The sequence below is a fragment of the Siphateles boraxobius genome, unplaced genomic scaffold (genome assembly GCF_051911475.1).
Source record: "Siphateles boraxobius isolate OS27281-9 unplaced genomic scaffold, OSU_SipBor_1 77, whole genome shotgun sequence".
Taxonomy (NCBI): domain Eukaryota; kingdom Metazoa; phylum Chordata; class Actinopteri; order Cypriniformes; family Leuciscidae; genus Siphateles; species Siphateles boraxobius.
This window is the reverse complement of record NW_027509205.1, coordinates 5,286,436-5,303,702: the sequence shown is the minus strand read 5'-3', so window position 1 is coordinate 5,303,702 and position 17,267 is coordinate 5,286,436. Positions and strand designations below refer to the sequence as shown.

The 17,267-nt window shown below is 46.2% G+C and overlaps 4 non-coding genes and 2 pseudogenes across 4 annotated transcripts; all 6 read left to right on the top strand.

Annotated features, from left to right (window-relative positions):
- The first annotated feature begins 3,895 nt into the window (after positions 1–3,895).
- On the top strand, positions 3,896–4,111 carry LOC143727378 (U2 spliceosomal RNA; annotated as a pseudogene).
- Positions 4,112–4,545: 434 nt separating this feature from the next.
- Positions 4,546–4,709, top strand: LOC143726880 (U1 spliceosomal RNA). Its single transcript, XR_013199105.1, has one exon. It is a non-coding gene; the product is annotated as a U1 spliceosomal RNA (small nuclear RNA).
- Positions 4,710–5,838: 1,129 nt separating this feature from the next.
- LOC143727035 (U2 spliceosomal RNA) lies at positions 5,839–6,029 on the top strand. The gene has a single exon (XR_013199246.1). It is a non-coding gene; the product is annotated as a U2 spliceosomal RNA (small nuclear RNA).
- Positions 6,030–6,463: 434 nt separating this feature from the next.
- Positions 6,464–6,627, top strand: LOC143727000 (U1 spliceosomal RNA). Its single transcript, XR_013199220.1, has one exon. It is a non-coding gene; the product is annotated as a U1 spliceosomal RNA (small nuclear RNA).
- Positions 6,628–12,756: 6,129 nt separating this feature from the next.
- Positions 12,757–12,973, top strand: LOC143727313 (U2 spliceosomal RNA; annotated as a pseudogene).
- A 444-nt stretch (positions 12,974–13,417) lies between these two features.
- LOC143726617 (U1 spliceosomal RNA) lies at positions 13,418–13,581 on the top strand. Its single transcript, XR_013198857.1, has one exon. It is a non-coding gene; the product is annotated as a U1 spliceosomal RNA (small nuclear RNA).
- The last annotated feature ends 3,686 nt before the right edge of the window (positions 13,582–17,267 follow it).

Below are 17,267 nucleotides of genomic sequence, written 5' to 3'. Positions count from 1 at the left end.
AGACCCTGTCAGGTTCACATGGACACAACTTGATGCACTAGACATTATAACAACCGAGCAAAGCAGAGGTGATGACAGTACGATGGGAACATCAGGGGGAAGAGGACGTCGGCGGGAGGTGGAAGAAGATGGTGGAGGAGAAGAGGAAAGGGAAAGAAAATGCTCAAAGTTGGAAAAGGCCTTTGTGTCTTTAGAAGATTTGGTATCGTCGCATGACTCTGGGAAGGGGGTGGGAGGGGATAAAGGTTTTGAGGAGGAAGTTCTAGAGAAGGGAGATGAAGGGGGAGGGGGGATGGAGTGGGGAGAGTATGAGGAGACTAGAGATGATTCTCAGGGGTGGTCGGAGGTGGTATCTAGAAGGGCGAAGGGAAGTTCTAGGGGGGGAGGGGAAGGAGTTTTGGGTGGGCAGCCCTTGGGTACAGACTGGAAGGAATAAAGACTGTCATTTTAATTAAATTTCTTTTTTTCTCCTGCATGCCTGTAAAAAGGGGACTAAGGGTCGCCACTCTCAATGTAAGAGGTTTAAAGATGGCAAAGCGAAGGAGAGCTTTTTTTGAGTCTTTGAATTCGGTTTGTTTTGATATTATGTTTCTACAAGAATGTCATTTAGAAGGCAGCAGAGACGAATGTAATTTTTCAGAGGAGTGGGAAAGAGGTCCATCAGTGTGGGGGACGGGAAATGTTAAGGCAGATGGGGTGGGTATACTTTTCAACTCCCAAGAATGTACCATAGAAGGGAGTGGAATGGTAGTTCCTGGGAGGGTGCTATATGCTGATGTAAGATGGAGGGGTGTTAGTGTTAGATTGATTAATGTCTATGCTCCTAGTAAAAGAGAAGAAAGGGTGGGTTTCTTTAATTTTTTGAAACCTTTATTTTATACAAACCGGAAGGTTGTTCTGGGGGGAGACTTTAATGTCTCTTTGGATAAAGAACCAAAAGGGGATTTGGCTCACTTAATTAAACATTTTTCCTTTCGTGATTCCTTCAAGGCAGCAGGGGGAGGGTCGGAGGGCTTCACTTGGAGGAATAGTAGAGGGGATGCATCTCGTTTGGATTATGTGTTTTTGTCAGCGGGAGTTAAGGTGGAACAATTTGCTACGTTGCCCGTTTGGTTGTCTGATCATTGTATGATAAGGGTTGAGGTGGATGTTGGGGGCTCACAGAGGGGAAGAGGGTCTTGGAGGTTGAATAGGTCTTATCTTCAGGATGAGTGGTTCTGTCAAGTGTTTAGGCACCTATACAGGGCCTGGCAGAATTTGAAGGGTTTGTTTGCAACGCAGGCCCTGTGGTGGGAGGGAGTTAAAGAGAGAATAGCAAACTTCTGTAGGTGGTGGGGGAGGGCTAAGGCAGCGAAAAGGCGAGGGCTCATTAGTGGTTGGTTTAGCGAGATGCAGTCTTTATGGAATCGGGAGGGTAGGGAGGTAGCAGAGGTAGGGGGCAAGCTCCATGACATTCAGGGAAAAGTTAAAGACTTTTATATGAAAGAAGCAGAGAAATTTATGCTAGAAATGGGTGTAAGGAGACGGAATTTAGAGGAAGGGCCATCGAAATATTTTTTTGCTGCTGTAAAGAAACAGCAGCAGACGAAATGTATGGAGACCTTGAGGACAGAGAATGGAGATGTAACATCGACAGCTGAGATGTTGAGTACTGTAGAAGATTATTATAAACAGCTTTTTAGCCCTCGGGGTTCTTTAGATTCGTGGGCAAGAGTGTTTTTGGAATGTTTAGAGAATTCTTTGGAGAGTGAGGAAGCTGCGGCTTTGGAAGGGGAGGTGTCACGGCAGGAAGTAGAGAAGGCAATGTTAACACTTAGGAAAGGGACTGCTCCAGGTGGCGATGGGCTGCCAATTGAGCTATATTGCTCTTTTTGGCAACTTATTGGACAGGACCTGGTTGAGGTCTACAATGAGAGCCTGGCGGCTGGGTTACTCCCAGTTTCAATGAGGACAGGGCATGTATCCCTTCTTTATAAGAAGGGGGACAAGGAAGATCTGGCAAACTGGAGGCCCATCACTCTGCTCACTACAGATTATAAGATCCTTGCGAAAGTCATAGCCCTGCGAATGAAGTCTGTGGTGGGGAGGGTAGTACATCCGGATCAGACCTGTGGGATACCAGGACGTGCTATTAGTTTGAATCTAACTGTAATAAGGGATGCTATAGGGTGGGCTGAGCAACGACAACTTCCGTTAGCGATCTTGAGCATTGACCAAGAAAAGGCCTTTGATAGAGTTTGTCTCTCCTTTTTGTTCGAAATCCTTGAGAGGGTAGGTTTTGGGGCAAGCATTAGAGCGTGGGTGCGTCTATTGTATGAGGGGGCCATGAGTAAATTCAAAGTTAATGTTTTCCTGACTGAGGCTGTAAAGCAGTTGGGAGGAGTAAGACAGGGTTGTCCCCTCTCCCCTCTTCTTTACATTTTGTTTTTAGAGCCCCTGGCGTCCCGGTTAAGAGCATGGCAGGGGTTCACAGGCCTGCACATGCCGGGTGCTGGAGGTAGGCGAGCAAAGGTATCAATGTACGCAGATGACATGACACTGTTTTTAACAACAGAGCAGGATTTTTTGGTATCAAATAGGATTTTAAGGGATTTTGGGAAGGCTACAGGGGCGAAAGTGAACATGTCAAAGTCATCCGTCATGTTTGTTGGGAAGTGGGCTAGGAGGGAAACTGCCTTTGAGGGATATAGTCTATGTGAAGATGGACTGAAAGTTTTGGGAGTATGTTTTTTCAGACAGAATAGTGCCAAGGAAAACTGGAAGGTTTTGATTGGGAAAATTCGCTCCAAAATAGGGCTTTGGAAAACCAGAGAGCTCTCTCTGTCAGGGCGGGCTTTAGTGATAAAAGCGGATTTGTTGCCTACAGTCAATTATTTGGCATATGTTTTTCCTATTCCCTATGACTGCGGTCGTGAGTTGGAGGGGCTTGTTTTCTCCTTTTTGTGGAAGGGTGGGAGCGAGATGGCATCCAGGGCTCAGGTGGGTCAAGATATTAAGAAGGGTGGGAGGGGTGTGCCTTTTTTCACTTTGTGGGTTGCAGCTATTTTCACATCGTTTGTGGCGCGTCTAATTGTACAGACAAGGGTCCATAGAGCCTATTTTTTTGCAAGGTTCTGGGCAGCCTTCCCTTTGAGATCTTTGATTACATGGGACAGGCTGGTTCCCTGGTCTTTGGACAGGACGGAGGAATACCAGTGGCTGGCTAAATTTCTGCATCAACATCCTTGGTGCTTGGATCGGGGAATAGTGTTGAATCATAAAGAACTGTACACAGGTTTAAGGGAAAGGGGAAGGGGGGAAGGGGGATTAGAAAGACTTCTGCCGGTCAAGGTGAATTGGGCAATGCTGCAGCCTTCATATGTAGATGGGGCTTGCAGAGACCTTCATTGGTTGGGGGCCCTGGGACGCTTGCCAGTGAGAGAAAGGCTGTATCGACATGGACAAGGAAAGTCACCGTTATGCCCAATTGGGTGTGGGAGGGAGGAGACAATAGAACATGTTTTTTGGTCATGTCCAGTTTCCTCAGCTTTCTGGGCTTCATTGTATCAGTGCTGGAAAGGGATGGAAGGGCCCTCCTTTAACCCGGAATCTGGTAATTTATGGGGAGGGTTTGGAGCGACAGAGGGCTGATTTGAGAAAAGTAGTGTGGATAATAATATCAGAAGGGAAGAGATTTTTGTGGAATCATAGGACCTCAATGTTAAGGGCAAAGCAATCAGGGCTGGTTTCTAAATCAATTCTTCAATGTGTATTGACAAGGGTACGAGTGCTGGTGGAAGAAGAGAGGATTAAGAGGGAAATAGAAAGATGTTTGAGTGGGAGGGAATGATAGGACTAAAAGGGGCCCTAGGTGACAACATGTTAGTAACCTTTGTGTTGAAATTTTGTATTGAAAAAACCTTTTAGTGCATGTATGTAAGGGATGGAATTTAATAAAAAAATAAAAATAAAAAAAAAATCTGTTCTTATCAGTTTAATATCTGATACGTGCCCTACCCGGGCACCATATATTAAATTGATTTTTGGAACTGGGAGATGGAACAGGGGCTTGCTCCGTCCACTCCACGCATCGACCCGGTATTGCAGTACTTCTGGGAACGGTGCACCCCCGAAAACTGTGTTCAATGAAAGAGATGTTTTAGTCTTGTGTGGCAGCAGGTGTTAATGGAAGTAACGTATATTGCTGTGTATGGGTGCTTTAAAGCTGTTGTAGGTGATCATATGCTATACAGGTAATGGTGGTGTGAGAGGGGGAAAAAAACAACAACTCTGTTCTTATCTCGTTTAACATCTGATTCGTCCACTATCCGGTGACCGCGTATGAAATTGATTTTTGGCTCATGGATCCGGAGCATGAAAACAACATCATCCACAACAACAACAGCAAAAGAGCCCGACTCTGCAGGTTTTTGATGTCTCTCTCTTATCTCTTGGAGTTTTTACGAATGAGCTGATGAGTTGAATCAGGTGTGTGTTTGATTGTCCGACCGTTGGTGAGGATTGCGGAGAGGGACACGGTGCCTCTGACGGGAGGCCTGGGAATTCATACTTACCTGGCAGGGGAGGCACCATGATCAGGAAGGTGGTTCACCCAGGGCGAGGCTCGGCCATTGCACTCCGGTTGTGCTGACCCCTGCGAATTCCCCAAATGTGGGAATCTCGACTGCATAATTTATGGTAGTGGGGGACTGCGTTCGCGCTCTCCCCTGGACACACTGGTTAAAAGAGCAGATTGTTCGAGTTCCTCTTCTTCTGGTAGTTAACGACCTAGGAAGTCCAGAGAATTGAACTGCAGTGGTTGATCGAGAGATGTAAAACTCTCAACCTAGGACCAGTCTGCAAAAGTAGGGCTGTTTTTTAGTTTTTTTTTTCATCATTCTTCAAATAATCTCCATTATTCAACCAGCGCTTTTATTGGCAGCAGTGGTCCTAGAAGCAAAGTTGTTCCAAATGAGGAGTTCTATCATGTGGCATGAATACCTTGTGCATGTGTGAAAAATCACCTGACATACAGTCGCCTATGGCCGTATACATGTTGTTGTTTTTACTGTTTACAGCGCCACCAAGTGGCCAGTCGCCACATCCCTTTTCACCTGAGCACAGGCTGAGCCCGTGCACAGGTGTACCGACTTGGGTGTAATTGTCTCATTCCGTTGGAGAGTTATGGCCATTTAAGTAAAGCCCGCCTCGCCCACTCCCAAAGTTTTGGCGTCCCGTCGCCAACGTGAATCGAAATTCCGACTTTTTTCCCCATCGCTGTCGGCAATCAGACTCCAGGGAATCTTTCTGCACCGGTTTGGGTCAGATCGGGCGAAAGACCTAGGACTAGTGTGCAAAAGTAGCTTTTTCACAAAATCCCAAATACCCGAAAATCTCGCAAGCGCAACCATAAAATCCGAGGCCTGCGTCTTGTTCGACCCGAGCCAAGGATTCCGTTGATGTAAGAAACTTGGGTCTGCGACAGACGGTTCAGGAGTTACGAGGCATTTCGTACTTCTGATCGCTGCAGCGCCACCTTGGGGCCGATTGGGCCGAGCCTTGGTGATGTTGTAGACCGGGCGGGTACTACCATCCCTCAAGAGTTTCAAGTCTCTACGACGTACGCTTTGGTCTGCCCGCTCACTTTTAGGGCAGAATGTTTGTTGGTCCAAAATCCCAGGTTGCACTCCAAAGTGTCGTGTTGTGCGCTCTGCTGTGATCCATTTTCGGTGTCAACAGTCAAGCTGAGCTTGTATTGCTGTGAGCTGAGCTTGTTTGTTGGCGACCTTTAGACCCTCTCGCCAACGGCCCAGGTGGGCGTGGCCTTTGACGGCTCCCCCGCCTCTGCGTCATTGTGTCATCGCTTCTCGGCCTTTTGGCTAAGATCAAGTGTAGTATCTGTTCTTATCAGTTTAATATCTGATACGTGCCCTACCCGGGCACCATATATTAAATTGATTTTTGGAACTGGGAGATGGAACAGGGGCTTGCTCCGTCCACTCCACGCATCGACCCGGTATTGCAGTACTTCTGGGAACGGTGCACCCCCAAAAACTGTGTTCAATGAAAGAGATGTTTTAGTCTTGTGTGGCAGCAGTTGTTAATGGAAGTAACGTATATTGCTGTGTATGGGTGCTTTAAAGGTGTTGTAGGTGATCATATGCTATACAGGTAATGGTGGTGTGAGAGGGAAAAAAAAACAACAACTCTGTTCTTATCTCGTTTAACATCTGATTCGTCCACTATCCGGTGACCGCGTATGAAATTGATTTTTGGCTCATGGATCCGGAGCATGAAAACAACATCATCCACAACAACAACAGCAAAAGAGCCCGACTCTGCAGGTTTTTGATGTCTCTCTCTTATCTCTTGGAGTTTTTACGAATGAGCTGATGAGTTGAATCAGGTGTGTGTTTGATTGTCCGACCGTTGGTGAGGATTGCGGAGAGGGACACGGTGCCTCTGACGGGAGGCCTGGGAATTCATACTTACCTGGCAGGGGAGACACCATGATCAGGAAGTTGGTTCACCCAGGGCGAGGCTCGGCCATTGCACTCCGGTTGTGCTGACCCCTGCGAATTCCCCAAATGTGGGAATCTTGACTGTATAATTTATGGTAGTGGGGGACTGCGTTCGCGCTCTCCCCTGGACACACTGGTTAAAAGAGCAGATTGTTCGAGTTCCTCTTCTTCTGGTAGTTAACGACCTAGGAAGTCCAGAGAATTGAACTGCAGTGGTTGATCGAGAGATGTAAAACTCTCAACCTAGGACCAGTCTGCAAAAGTAGGGCTGTTTTTTAGTTTTTTTTTTCATCATTCTTCAAATAATCTCCATTATTCAACCAGCGCTTTTATTGGCAGCAGTGGTCCTAGAAGCAAAGTTGTTCCGAATGAGGAGTTCTATCATGTGGTATGAATACCTTGTGCATGTGTGAAAAATCACCTGACATACAGTCGCCTATGGCCGTATTCATGTTGTTGTTTTTACTGTTTACAGCGCCACCAAGTGGCCAGTCGCCACATCCCTTTTCACCTGAGCACAGGCTGAGCCCGTGCACAGGTGTACCGACTTGGGTGTAATTGTCTCATTCCGTTGGAGAGTTATGGCCATTTAAGTAAAGCCCGCCTCGCCCACTCCCAACGTTTTGGCGTCCCGTCGCCAACGTGAATCGAAATTCCGACTTTTTTCCCCATCGCTGTCGGCAATCAGACTCCAGGGAATCTTTCTGCACCGGTTTGGGTCAGATCGGGCGAAAGACCTAGGACTAGTGTGCAAAAGTAGCTTTTTCACAAAATCCCAAATACCCGAAAATCTCGCCAGCGCAACCATCGAATCCGAGGCCTGCGTCTTGTTCGGCCCGAGCCAAGGATTCCGGTGATGTAAGACACTTGGGTCTGCGACGGACGGTTCAGGAGTTACGAGGCATTTCGTACTTCTGATCGCTGCAGCGCCACCTTGGGGCCGATTGGGCCGAGCCTTGGTGATGTTGTAGACCGGGCGGGTACTACCATCCCTCAAGAGTTTCAAGTCTCTACGACGTACGCTTTGATCTGCCCGCTCACTTTTAGGGCAGAATGTTTGTTGGTCCAAAATCCCAGGTTGCACTCCAAAGTGTCGTGTTGTGCGCTCTGCTGTGATCCATTTTCGGTGTCAACAGTCAAGCCGAGCTTGTATTGCTGTGAGCTGAGCTTGTTTGTTGGCGACCTTTAGACCCTCTCGCCACGGCCCAGGTGGGCGTGGCCTTTGACGGCTCCCCCGCCTCTGCGTCATTGTATCATCGCTTCTCGGCCTTTTGGCTAAGATCAAGTGATGCCGGAAAACGAAGGAAGAGAGCCGGCCATGATGGTGCGGTTGAGGAATACAGTGCGTGTGGAGTTGAAGAAGGATACGGGAGATACGGTGAAACAGCGCTTCGGCAGAGATTTCTTTGTTAAAGAAATTTTGAAAGGTCTGTTCAACATCCAGCCCTCTGAAGTGTTTTGCCTGCAGGATTTTGTGGCTTCTGGCTTTATGGATTTAACTTTTTTTGTTCTGAAAGACTGCGTTGTTTTTTTTTTAGGCCTGGAAAAAGAAAGAGGGACACATTATGTTGGAAGGCCTGCAGCTTCAGCCAGTCTTTACTCAGGAATTTATCCCGCTTACCATCCACATCTATAACCCCTTCGTGGAGGATGGGGATGTCCTGGCCTTTATTGCAAGGTATTGTGAGAATGTGAGAGGAGGGGAGCGTTTGAGAGATCGACATGGAATATGGAATGGGAAGAGGAGGTACTTGGTAAAGTTGAGATTGGACCCCTCTTCAGCTGGCAGTGTGGTGCACCCTCCTGGTAGTTTTTCAATAGGACCGAACAGAGGTTTCCTGCACTACCCGGGACAGCCTTTGTATTGCCGAAGGTGTGGAGGGCAGGGTCATATGAAAGTGGATTGCAAGGGAGAGAGATGCAGATTCTGTGGGAAGGCGGATCATGTGGCTGCGGCATGTACAGCGCCTAAACATTGTAGTCTGTGTGGGAGCGAAGATCATTTATATCGAGGATGCCCAGCCAGAAAGAAGAGCTATGCCAGTTTATTTAAGGAGGGGGAAGACTTGCAAGTAGACCTGGAATCACTTCTTAGCAGGCCATCCATTTCATCGGTCAACCAAATGGCGAATGAAAAGAAAACAAACGAGGTGCAAGAGGCAGAGGAAAGCTTTGTAGGGCGCCAGGATAAAAGACCAGCTGCTGCAGAAGAGAATCAACTGTTGTATTCAGGAGCATCTCAGGAAAGAGAACAGTCACAAGGTATTGGACAAACCTGGCCAGACATCGATATTACTGAAGTCTTTTCCGGGACGGCTGCAGGGTCCGGTAATAGTGCCACCCAGGAGAAGTCACTTTCAGAAGACCCTGTCAGGTTCACATGGACACAACTTGATGCACTAGACATTATAACAACCGAGCAAAGCAGAGGTGATGACAGTACGATGGGAACATCAGGGGGAAGAGGACGTCGGCGGGAGGTGGAAGAAGATGGTGGAGGAGAAGAGGAAAGGGAAAGAAAATGCTCAAAGTTGGAAAAGGCCTTTGTGTCTTTAGAAGATTTGGTATCGTCGCATGACTCTGGGAAGGGGGTGGGAGGGGATAAAGGTTTTGAGGAGGAAGTTCTAGAGAAGGGAGATGAAGGGGGAGGGGGGATGGAGTGGGGAGAGTATGAGGAGACTAGAGATGATTCTCAGGGGTGGTCGGAGGTGGTATCTAGAAGGGCGAAGGGAAGTTCTAGAGGGGGAGGGGAAGGAGTTTTGGGTGGGCAGCCCTTGGGTACAGACTGGAAGGAATAAAGACTGTCATTTTAATTAAATTTCTTTTTTTCTCCTGCATGCCTGTAAAAAGGGGACTAAGGGTCACCACTCTCAATGTAAGAGGTTTAAAGATGGCAAAGCGAAGGAGAGCTTTTTTTGAGTCTTTGAATTCGGTTTGTTTTGATATTATGTTTCTACAAGAATGTCATTTAGAAGGCAGCAGAGACGAATGTAATTTTTCAGAGGAGTGGGAAAGAGGTCCATCAGTGTGGGGGACGGGAAATGTTAAGGCAGATGGGGTGGGTATACTTTTCAACTCCCAAGAATGTACCATAGAAGGGAGTGGAATGGTAGTTCCTGGGAGGGTGCTATATGCTGATGTAAGATGGAGGGGTGTTAGTGTTAGATTGATTAATGTCTATGCTCCTAGTAAAAGAGAAGAAAGGGTGGGTTTCTTTAATTTTTTGAAACCTTTATTTTATACAAACCGGAAGGTTGTTCTGGGGGGAGACTTTAATGTCTCTTTGGATAAAGAACCAAAAGGGGATTTGGCTCACTTAATTAAACATTTTTCCTTTCGTGATTCCTTCAAGGCAGCAGGGGGAGGGTCGGAGGGCTTCACTTGGAGGAATAGTAGAGGGGATGCATCTCGTTTGGATTATGTGTATTTGTCAGCGGGAGTTAAGGTGGAACAATTTGCTACGTTGCCCGTTTGGTTGTCTGATCATTGTATGATAAGGGTTGAGGTGGATGTTGGGGGCTCACAGAGGGGAAGAGGGTCTTGGAGGTTGAATAGGTCTTATCTTCAGGATGAGTGGTTCTGTCAAGTGTTTAGGCACCTATACAGGGCCTGGCAGAATTTGAAGGGTTTGTTTGCAACGCAGGCCCTGTGGTGGGAGGGAGTTAAAGAGAGAATAGCAAACTTCTGTAGGTGGTGGGGGAGGGCTAAGGCAGCGAAAAGGCGAGGGCTCATTAGTGGTTGGTTTAGCGAGATGCAGTCTTTATGGAATCGGGAGGGTAGGGAGGTAGCAGAGGTAGGGGGCAAGCTCCATGACATTCAGGGAAAAGTTAAAGACTTTTATATGAAAGAAGCAGAGAAATTTATGCTAGAAATGGGTGTAAGGAGACGGAATTTAGAGGAAGGGCCATCGAAATATTTTTTTGCTGCTGTAAAGAAACAGCAGCAGACGAAATGTATGGAGACCTTGAGGACAGAGAATGGAGATGTAACATCGACAGCTGAGATGTTGAGTACTGTAGAAGATTATTATAAACAGCTTTTTAGCCCTCGGGGTTCTTTAGATTCGTGGGCAAGAGTGTTTTTGGAATGTTTAGAGAATTCTTTGGAGAGTGAGGAAGCTGCGGCTTTGGAAGGGGAGGTGTCACGGCAGGAAGTAGAGAAGGCAATGTTAACACTTAGGAAAGGGACTGCTCCAGGTGGCGATGGGCTGCCAATTGAGCTATATTGCTCTTTTTGGCAACTTATTGGACAGGACCTGGTTGAGGTCTACAATGAGAGCCTGGCGGCTGGGTTACTCCCAGTTTCAATGAGGACAGGGCATGTCTCCCTTCTTTATAAGAAGGGGGACAAGGAAGATCTGGCAAACTGGAGGCCCATCACTCTGCTCACTACAGATTATAAGATCCTTGCGAAAGTCATAGCCCTGTGAATGAAGTCTGTGGTGGGGAGGGTAGTACATCCGGATCAGACCTGTGGGATACCAGGACGTGCTATTAGTTTGAATCTAACTGTAATAAGGGATGCTATAGGGTGGGCTGAGCAACGACAACTTCCGTTAGCGATCTTGAGCCTTGACCAAGAAAAGGCCTTTGATAGAGTTTGTCTCTCCTTTTTGTTCGAAATCCTTGAGAGGGTAGGTTTTGGGGCAAGCATTAGAGCGTGGGTGCGTCTATTGTATGAGGGGGCCATGAGTAAATTCAAAGTTAATGTTTTCCTGACTGAGGCTGTAAAGCAGTTGGGAGGAGTAAGACAGGGTTGTCCCCTCTCCCCTCTTCTTTACATTTTGTTTTTAGAGCCCCTGGCGTCCCGGTTAAGAGCATGGCAGGGGTTCACAGGCCTGCACATGCCGGGTGCTGGAGGTAGGCGAGCAAAGGTATCAATGTACGCAGATGACATGACACTGTTTTTAACAACAGAGCAGGATTTTTTGGTATCAAATAGGATTTTAAGGGATTTTGGGAAGGCTACAGGGGCGAAAGTGAACATGTCAAAGTCATCCGTCATGTTTGTTGGGAAGTGGGCTAGGAGGGAAACTGCCTTTGAGGGATATAGTCTATGTGAAGATGGACTGAAAGTTTTGGGAGTATGTTTTTTCAGACAGAATAGTGCCAAGGAAAACTGGAAGGTTTTGATTGGGAAAATTCGCTCCAAAATAGGGCTTTGGAAAACCAGAGAGCTCTCTCTGTCAGGGCGGGCTTTAGTGATAAAAGCGGATTTGTTGCCTACAGTCAATTATTTGGCATATGTTTTTCCTATTCCCTATGACTGCGGTCGTGAGTTGGAGGGGCTTGTTTTCTCCTTTTTGTGGAAGGGTGGGAGCGAGATGGCATCCAGGGCTCAGGTGGGTCAAGATATTAAGAAGGGTGGGAGGGGTGTGCCTTTTTTCACTTTGTGGGTTGCAGCTATTTTCACATCGTTTGTGGCGCGTCTAATTGTACAGACAAGGGTCCATAGAGCCTATTTTTTTGCAAGGTTCTGGGCAGCCTTCCCTTTGAGATCTTTGATTACATGGGACAGGCTGGTTCCGTGGTCTTTGGACAGGACGGAGGAATACCAGTGGCTGGCTAAATTTCTGCATCAACATCCTTGGTGCTTGGATCGGGGAATAGTGTTGAATCATAAAGAACTGTACACAGGTTTAAGGGAAAGGGGAAGGGGGGAAGGGGGATTAGAAAGACTTCTGCCGGTCAAGGTGAATTGGGCAATGCTGCAGCCTTCATATGTAGATGGGGCTTGCAGAGACCTTCATTGGTTGGGGGCCCTGGGACGCTTGCCAGTGAGAGAAAGGCTGTATCGACATGGACAAGGAAAGTCACCGTTATGCCCAATTGGGTGTGGGAGGGAGGAGACAATAGAACATGTTTTTTGGTCATGTCCAGTTTCCTCAGCTTTCTGGGCTTCATTGTATCAGTGGTGGAAGGGATGGAAGGGCCCTCCTTTAACCCGGAATCTGGTAATTTATGGGGAGGGTTTGGAGCGACAGAGGGCTGATTTGAGAAAAGTAGTGTGGATAATAATATCAGAAGGGAAGAGATTTTTGTGGAATCATAGGACCTCAATGTTAAGGGCAAAGCAATCAGGGCTGGTTTCTAAATCAATTCTTCACTGTGTATTGACAAGGGTACGAGTGCTGGTGGAAGAAGAGAGGATTAAGAGGGAAATAGAAAGATGTTTGAGTGGGAGGGAATGATAGGACTAAAAGGGGCCCTAGGTGACAACATGTTAGTAACCTTTGTGTTGAAATTTTGTATTGAAAAAACCTTTTAGTGCATGCATGTAAGGGATGGAATTTAATAAAAAAAAATAAAATAAAAAAAAAATCTGTTCTTATCAGTTTAATATCTGATACGTGCCCTACCCGGGCACCATATATTAAATTGATTTTTGGAACTGGGAGATGGAACAGGGGCTTGCTCCGTCCACTCCACGCATCGACCCGGTATTGCAGTACTTCTGGGAACGGTGCACCCCCCAAAACTGCGTTCAATGAAAGAGATGTTTTAGTCTTGTGTGGCAGCAGGTGTTAATGGAAGTAACGTATATTGCTGTGTATGGGTGCTTTAAAGGTGCTGTAGGTGATCATATGCTATACAGGTAATGGTGGTGTGAGAGGGAAAAAAACGGGAAAAAAAACAACAACTCTGTTCTGATCTCGTGTAACATCTGATTCGTCCACTATCCGGTGACCGCGTGTGAAATTGATTTTTGGCTCATGGATCCGGAGCATGAAAACAACATCATCCACAACAACAACAGCAAAAGAGCCCGACGCTGCAGATTTTTGATGTCTCTCTCTTATCTCTTGGAGTTTTTACGAATGAGCTGATGAGTCGAATCAGGTGTGTGTTTGATTGTCCGACCGTTGGTGAGGATTGCGGAGAGGGACACGGTGCCTCTGACGGGAGGCCTGGGAATTCATACTTACCTGGCAGGGGAGACACCATGATCAGGAAGGTGGTTCACCCAGGGCGAGGCTCGGCCATTGCACTCCGGTTGTGCTGACCCCTGCGAATTCCCCAAATGTGGGAATCTCGACTGCATAATTTATGGTAGTGGGGGACTGCGTTCGCGCTCTCCCCTGGACACACCGGTTAAAAGAGCAGATTGTTCGAGTTCCTCTTCTTCTTGTAGTTAACGACCTAGGAAGTCCAGAGAATTGAACTGCAGTTGTTGATCGAGAGATGTAAAACTCTCAACCTAGGACCAGTCTGCAAAAGTAGGGCTGTGTTTTATTTTTTTTTTCCTTCATTCTTCAAATAATCTCCATTATTCAACCATCGCTTTGATTGGCAGCAGTGGTCCTAGAAGCAAAGTTGTTCCGAATGAGGAGTTCTATCATGTGGTATGAATACCTTGTGCATGTGTGAAAAATCACCTGACATACAGTCGCCTATGGCCGTATTCATGTTGTTGTTTTTACTGTTTACAGCGCCACCAAGTGGCCAGTCACCACATCCCTTTTCACCTGAGCACAGGCTGAGCCCGTGCACAGGTGTACCGACTTGGGTGTAATTGTCTCATTCCGTTGGAGAGTTATGGCCATTTAAGTAAAGCCCGCCTCGCCCACTCCCAACGTTTTGGCGTCCCGTCGCCAACGTGAATCGAAATTCCGACTTTTTTCCCCATCGCTGTCGGCAATCAGACTCCAGGGAATCTTTCTGGGGCCGATTGGGCCGAGCCTTGGTGATGTTGTAGACCGGGCGGGTACTACCATCCATCAAGAGTTTCAAGTCTCTACGACGTACGCTTTGGTCTGCCCGCTCACTTTTAGGGCAGAATGTTTGTTGGTCCAAAATCCCAGGTTGCACTCCAAAGTGTCGTGTTGTGCGCTCTGCTGTGATCCATTTTCGGTGTCAACAGTCAAGCTGAGCTTGTTTGCTGTGAGCTGAGCTTGTTTGTTTGCGACCTTTAGACCCTCTCGCCACGGCCCAGGTGGGCGTGGCCTTTGACGGCTCCCCCGCCTCTGCGTCATTGTGTCATCGCTTCTCGGCCTTTTGGCTAAGATCAAGTGCAAGTGGCATGACCGCAGTACCTGGTGGCTGAAAGTTTGAGAAAGAGTGGTGGAAAGATGGCGGAGGACGGTTTTGAGAGAAGAGTAAAGAACACGACGAGATTCTACTGGGAAGGATCCAGAGAAGAGGAGATGCCAGAAAGGGAGGAATTCATCCAAAAAGTCATTATCGATCTGTTGAAGATTGAGCCTCCGGGGATCCTTGGAATTCAAAGAAATGGCAAAGACAAGTACTTTGATGTCACAATGAAAGACAGCAATTTGTTCCAGGGACTTTTGGAAAAGTTCAGAGAAAAGGAAGGTTAGCATCCTCTGGATAAATTCAGAATACAGTCTTTGGGGAGAAATAATTTTCGGATTTTGACAATTAATATGTTTGACATGAACATGGAAGATGAAGAGGTGGAATCTTTTCTCCGAAACCATGTGAGAATAAAATCTACAGCAAGGTACAGAAGAGACAGATTCGGGGTGTGGAATGGACAAAGACAGTATCAAGTATTACTCAACGAGGACCCAGCAGGTTTTCAGGGTTATCATCATCCTCCGGCCAGTTTCAAGATTGCAGGTGTAAGGGGATACATAGTGTACTCTGGTCAGCCTCAGTATTATAGGAGATGTCAGGAATTTGGACACTTGGAATACCAATGCAACATAAGATGTCTGAATTGTAAAGATCCGGGACATGCTGCTTCAGAGTGTCAAAAACCTAAAGTGTGCAAAGAGTGTGGGGCTACTGATCATCTCTTCAGGACATGCCCAAAACGGAAAAGAACGTATGCCAGTGCAGTAAGAGGAGAAGAAGGAGGAGACCTTAGGCCCATTGATGTGGTTATTAAAGAAATACAGGACCAGATGGGCTCACCCACAGATATGGAAATAATGGAGGGAGTGAAGGAGGTTACAGCAAAGAGTTCTGTTTCAGGTTCAGTCCTAGCGGAGCTGACGAATCCAGCCAGCGAGGAGTCTGAGAAAATGGAGGAGGAGAGTGGAGAGTTACAGGGTACAGTGATTCCAGACACCTTACAGCACAAAGTCAATATCTCCTGGAGTGACAGAACTGAGGATGAGGAAGAGCAGGGAGCTGCAGAGTCTTGGAAGCTTGCTCCCAGGGTAAATAAAAGGAAATTAGAAGGAAATGAGGAAGAAAACAAGATAGAGATATCAAATTTCTTTAGTGCGCTGGAGCACCGGACGGGGGATGAAGAATCTTCGGACTTACCTGAGATTGCGGATGGGTCATCGACGCCTGGATCCCTGCTAGTGCCTCCTTTACCAGCATCAGAGGAGGAGGTGGAGGTTTCCGAGTCGGAGTTGCTGTCTGGTGGCTTCCTATCGAGGGACGATGTGGAGTTTTTCAAAGGGACCACTGGATTCATGGATGGGACAGACAAGGAGAAAGGAAATGAAAAGAAAAAGAAAACATTACCTGCTGATCTTTATGAATGATGGACTTGAAATTTGTATCTCTCAATGTGAGAGGTCTGAGGGAAGCTGGGAAGAGGAATGCTTTGTTTTTTTCCCTGCTATCCATGAACTTTGAGGTGGCATTCCTGCAAGAGTGTCATCTGAAGAGTGAAGAAGATATAATAACTTTCACTAAAGAATGGACTTCAGGGGTTTCATATTGGAGAATGGGAAATGTACATTCGGATGGTTTGGGGATTGTGTTTAAGAATGATGGATTCACGATAGAGGACTATGTATCACTGGTGCCGGGGAGATTACAATGTCTAGATGCACGATGGGGTGAGTACAGATATCGCTTTATTAATGTATATGTACCCTGCAATAGAAGTAAACGGCTGGAGTTTTTCAAAAACTTACCAAATTTGTGGGATACCAATAGATGTGTAATAATGGGGGGAGATTTTAATATAACTTTGGATAATTTGGAAAAAAATGGGGAAGTTGACTTCTCAGGGACTTATTTAAAAAAGGAATTAAAAGAGCATTTCTTACAGGATGCATATAGAAATGGTAATAAAGACGATTCAGGGTTTACATGGGGCAATACGAGGGGGGACAGAAGTAGACTAGACTATTTCTTTATAACCCAGGGGATAAAAATAAAAGGGCTGAGGATTTTGCCGTGTTGGTGTTCAGATCACGAAATGGTGTTAGTCACAATAGTAAATAATGAAGCAAATATGGGTAAGGGCTATTGGAAAATTAATATTAGTTTGCTGGAGGATGATATCTTTAAAAAGGAATTTATGGATTTCTACAAATTATGGCAAGAATTTAAAGTGGGGTATACATCACTTCTTGAATGGTGGGAAGTGTTGAAAATAGAAATTGCTGGTTTTTGTATAAGATATACAGAAAAGAAAAGAAGACAGGAAAGGAAGGAGGTCTGGAGGGACAACAACAGATTGCAAAAAATAATGGCAAATCAGAATAGAGGGTTAGAGGTAAGAGGGGAGGAAATTGTGGAGATAAAGGGGAAAATCAAAAGGTACTTTACTAAAAAAGCAAAGGAGTTTGCATTTTTAGCAAAGATAGAAGAAAGGGAAAAGGATGAAAAAGTAACTAAATATTTTTTTCAAACAATAAAACAAAAACAGAAAAGAGAAATAATTGATGGGTTTATGTCAGAAAAAGGAGAGGTTAAAGGGAAAGAAAATATGTTTAAATATGTCTGTGCCTTTTATAAGGAATTGTTTTCTAAAAGAGAGGTTGAGGGGAGGAAGGGAGAAGAATTATTGGGAGGTATAAAGAGAGTTTTATCTGAGGAACATAGAGAGGGAATGGAG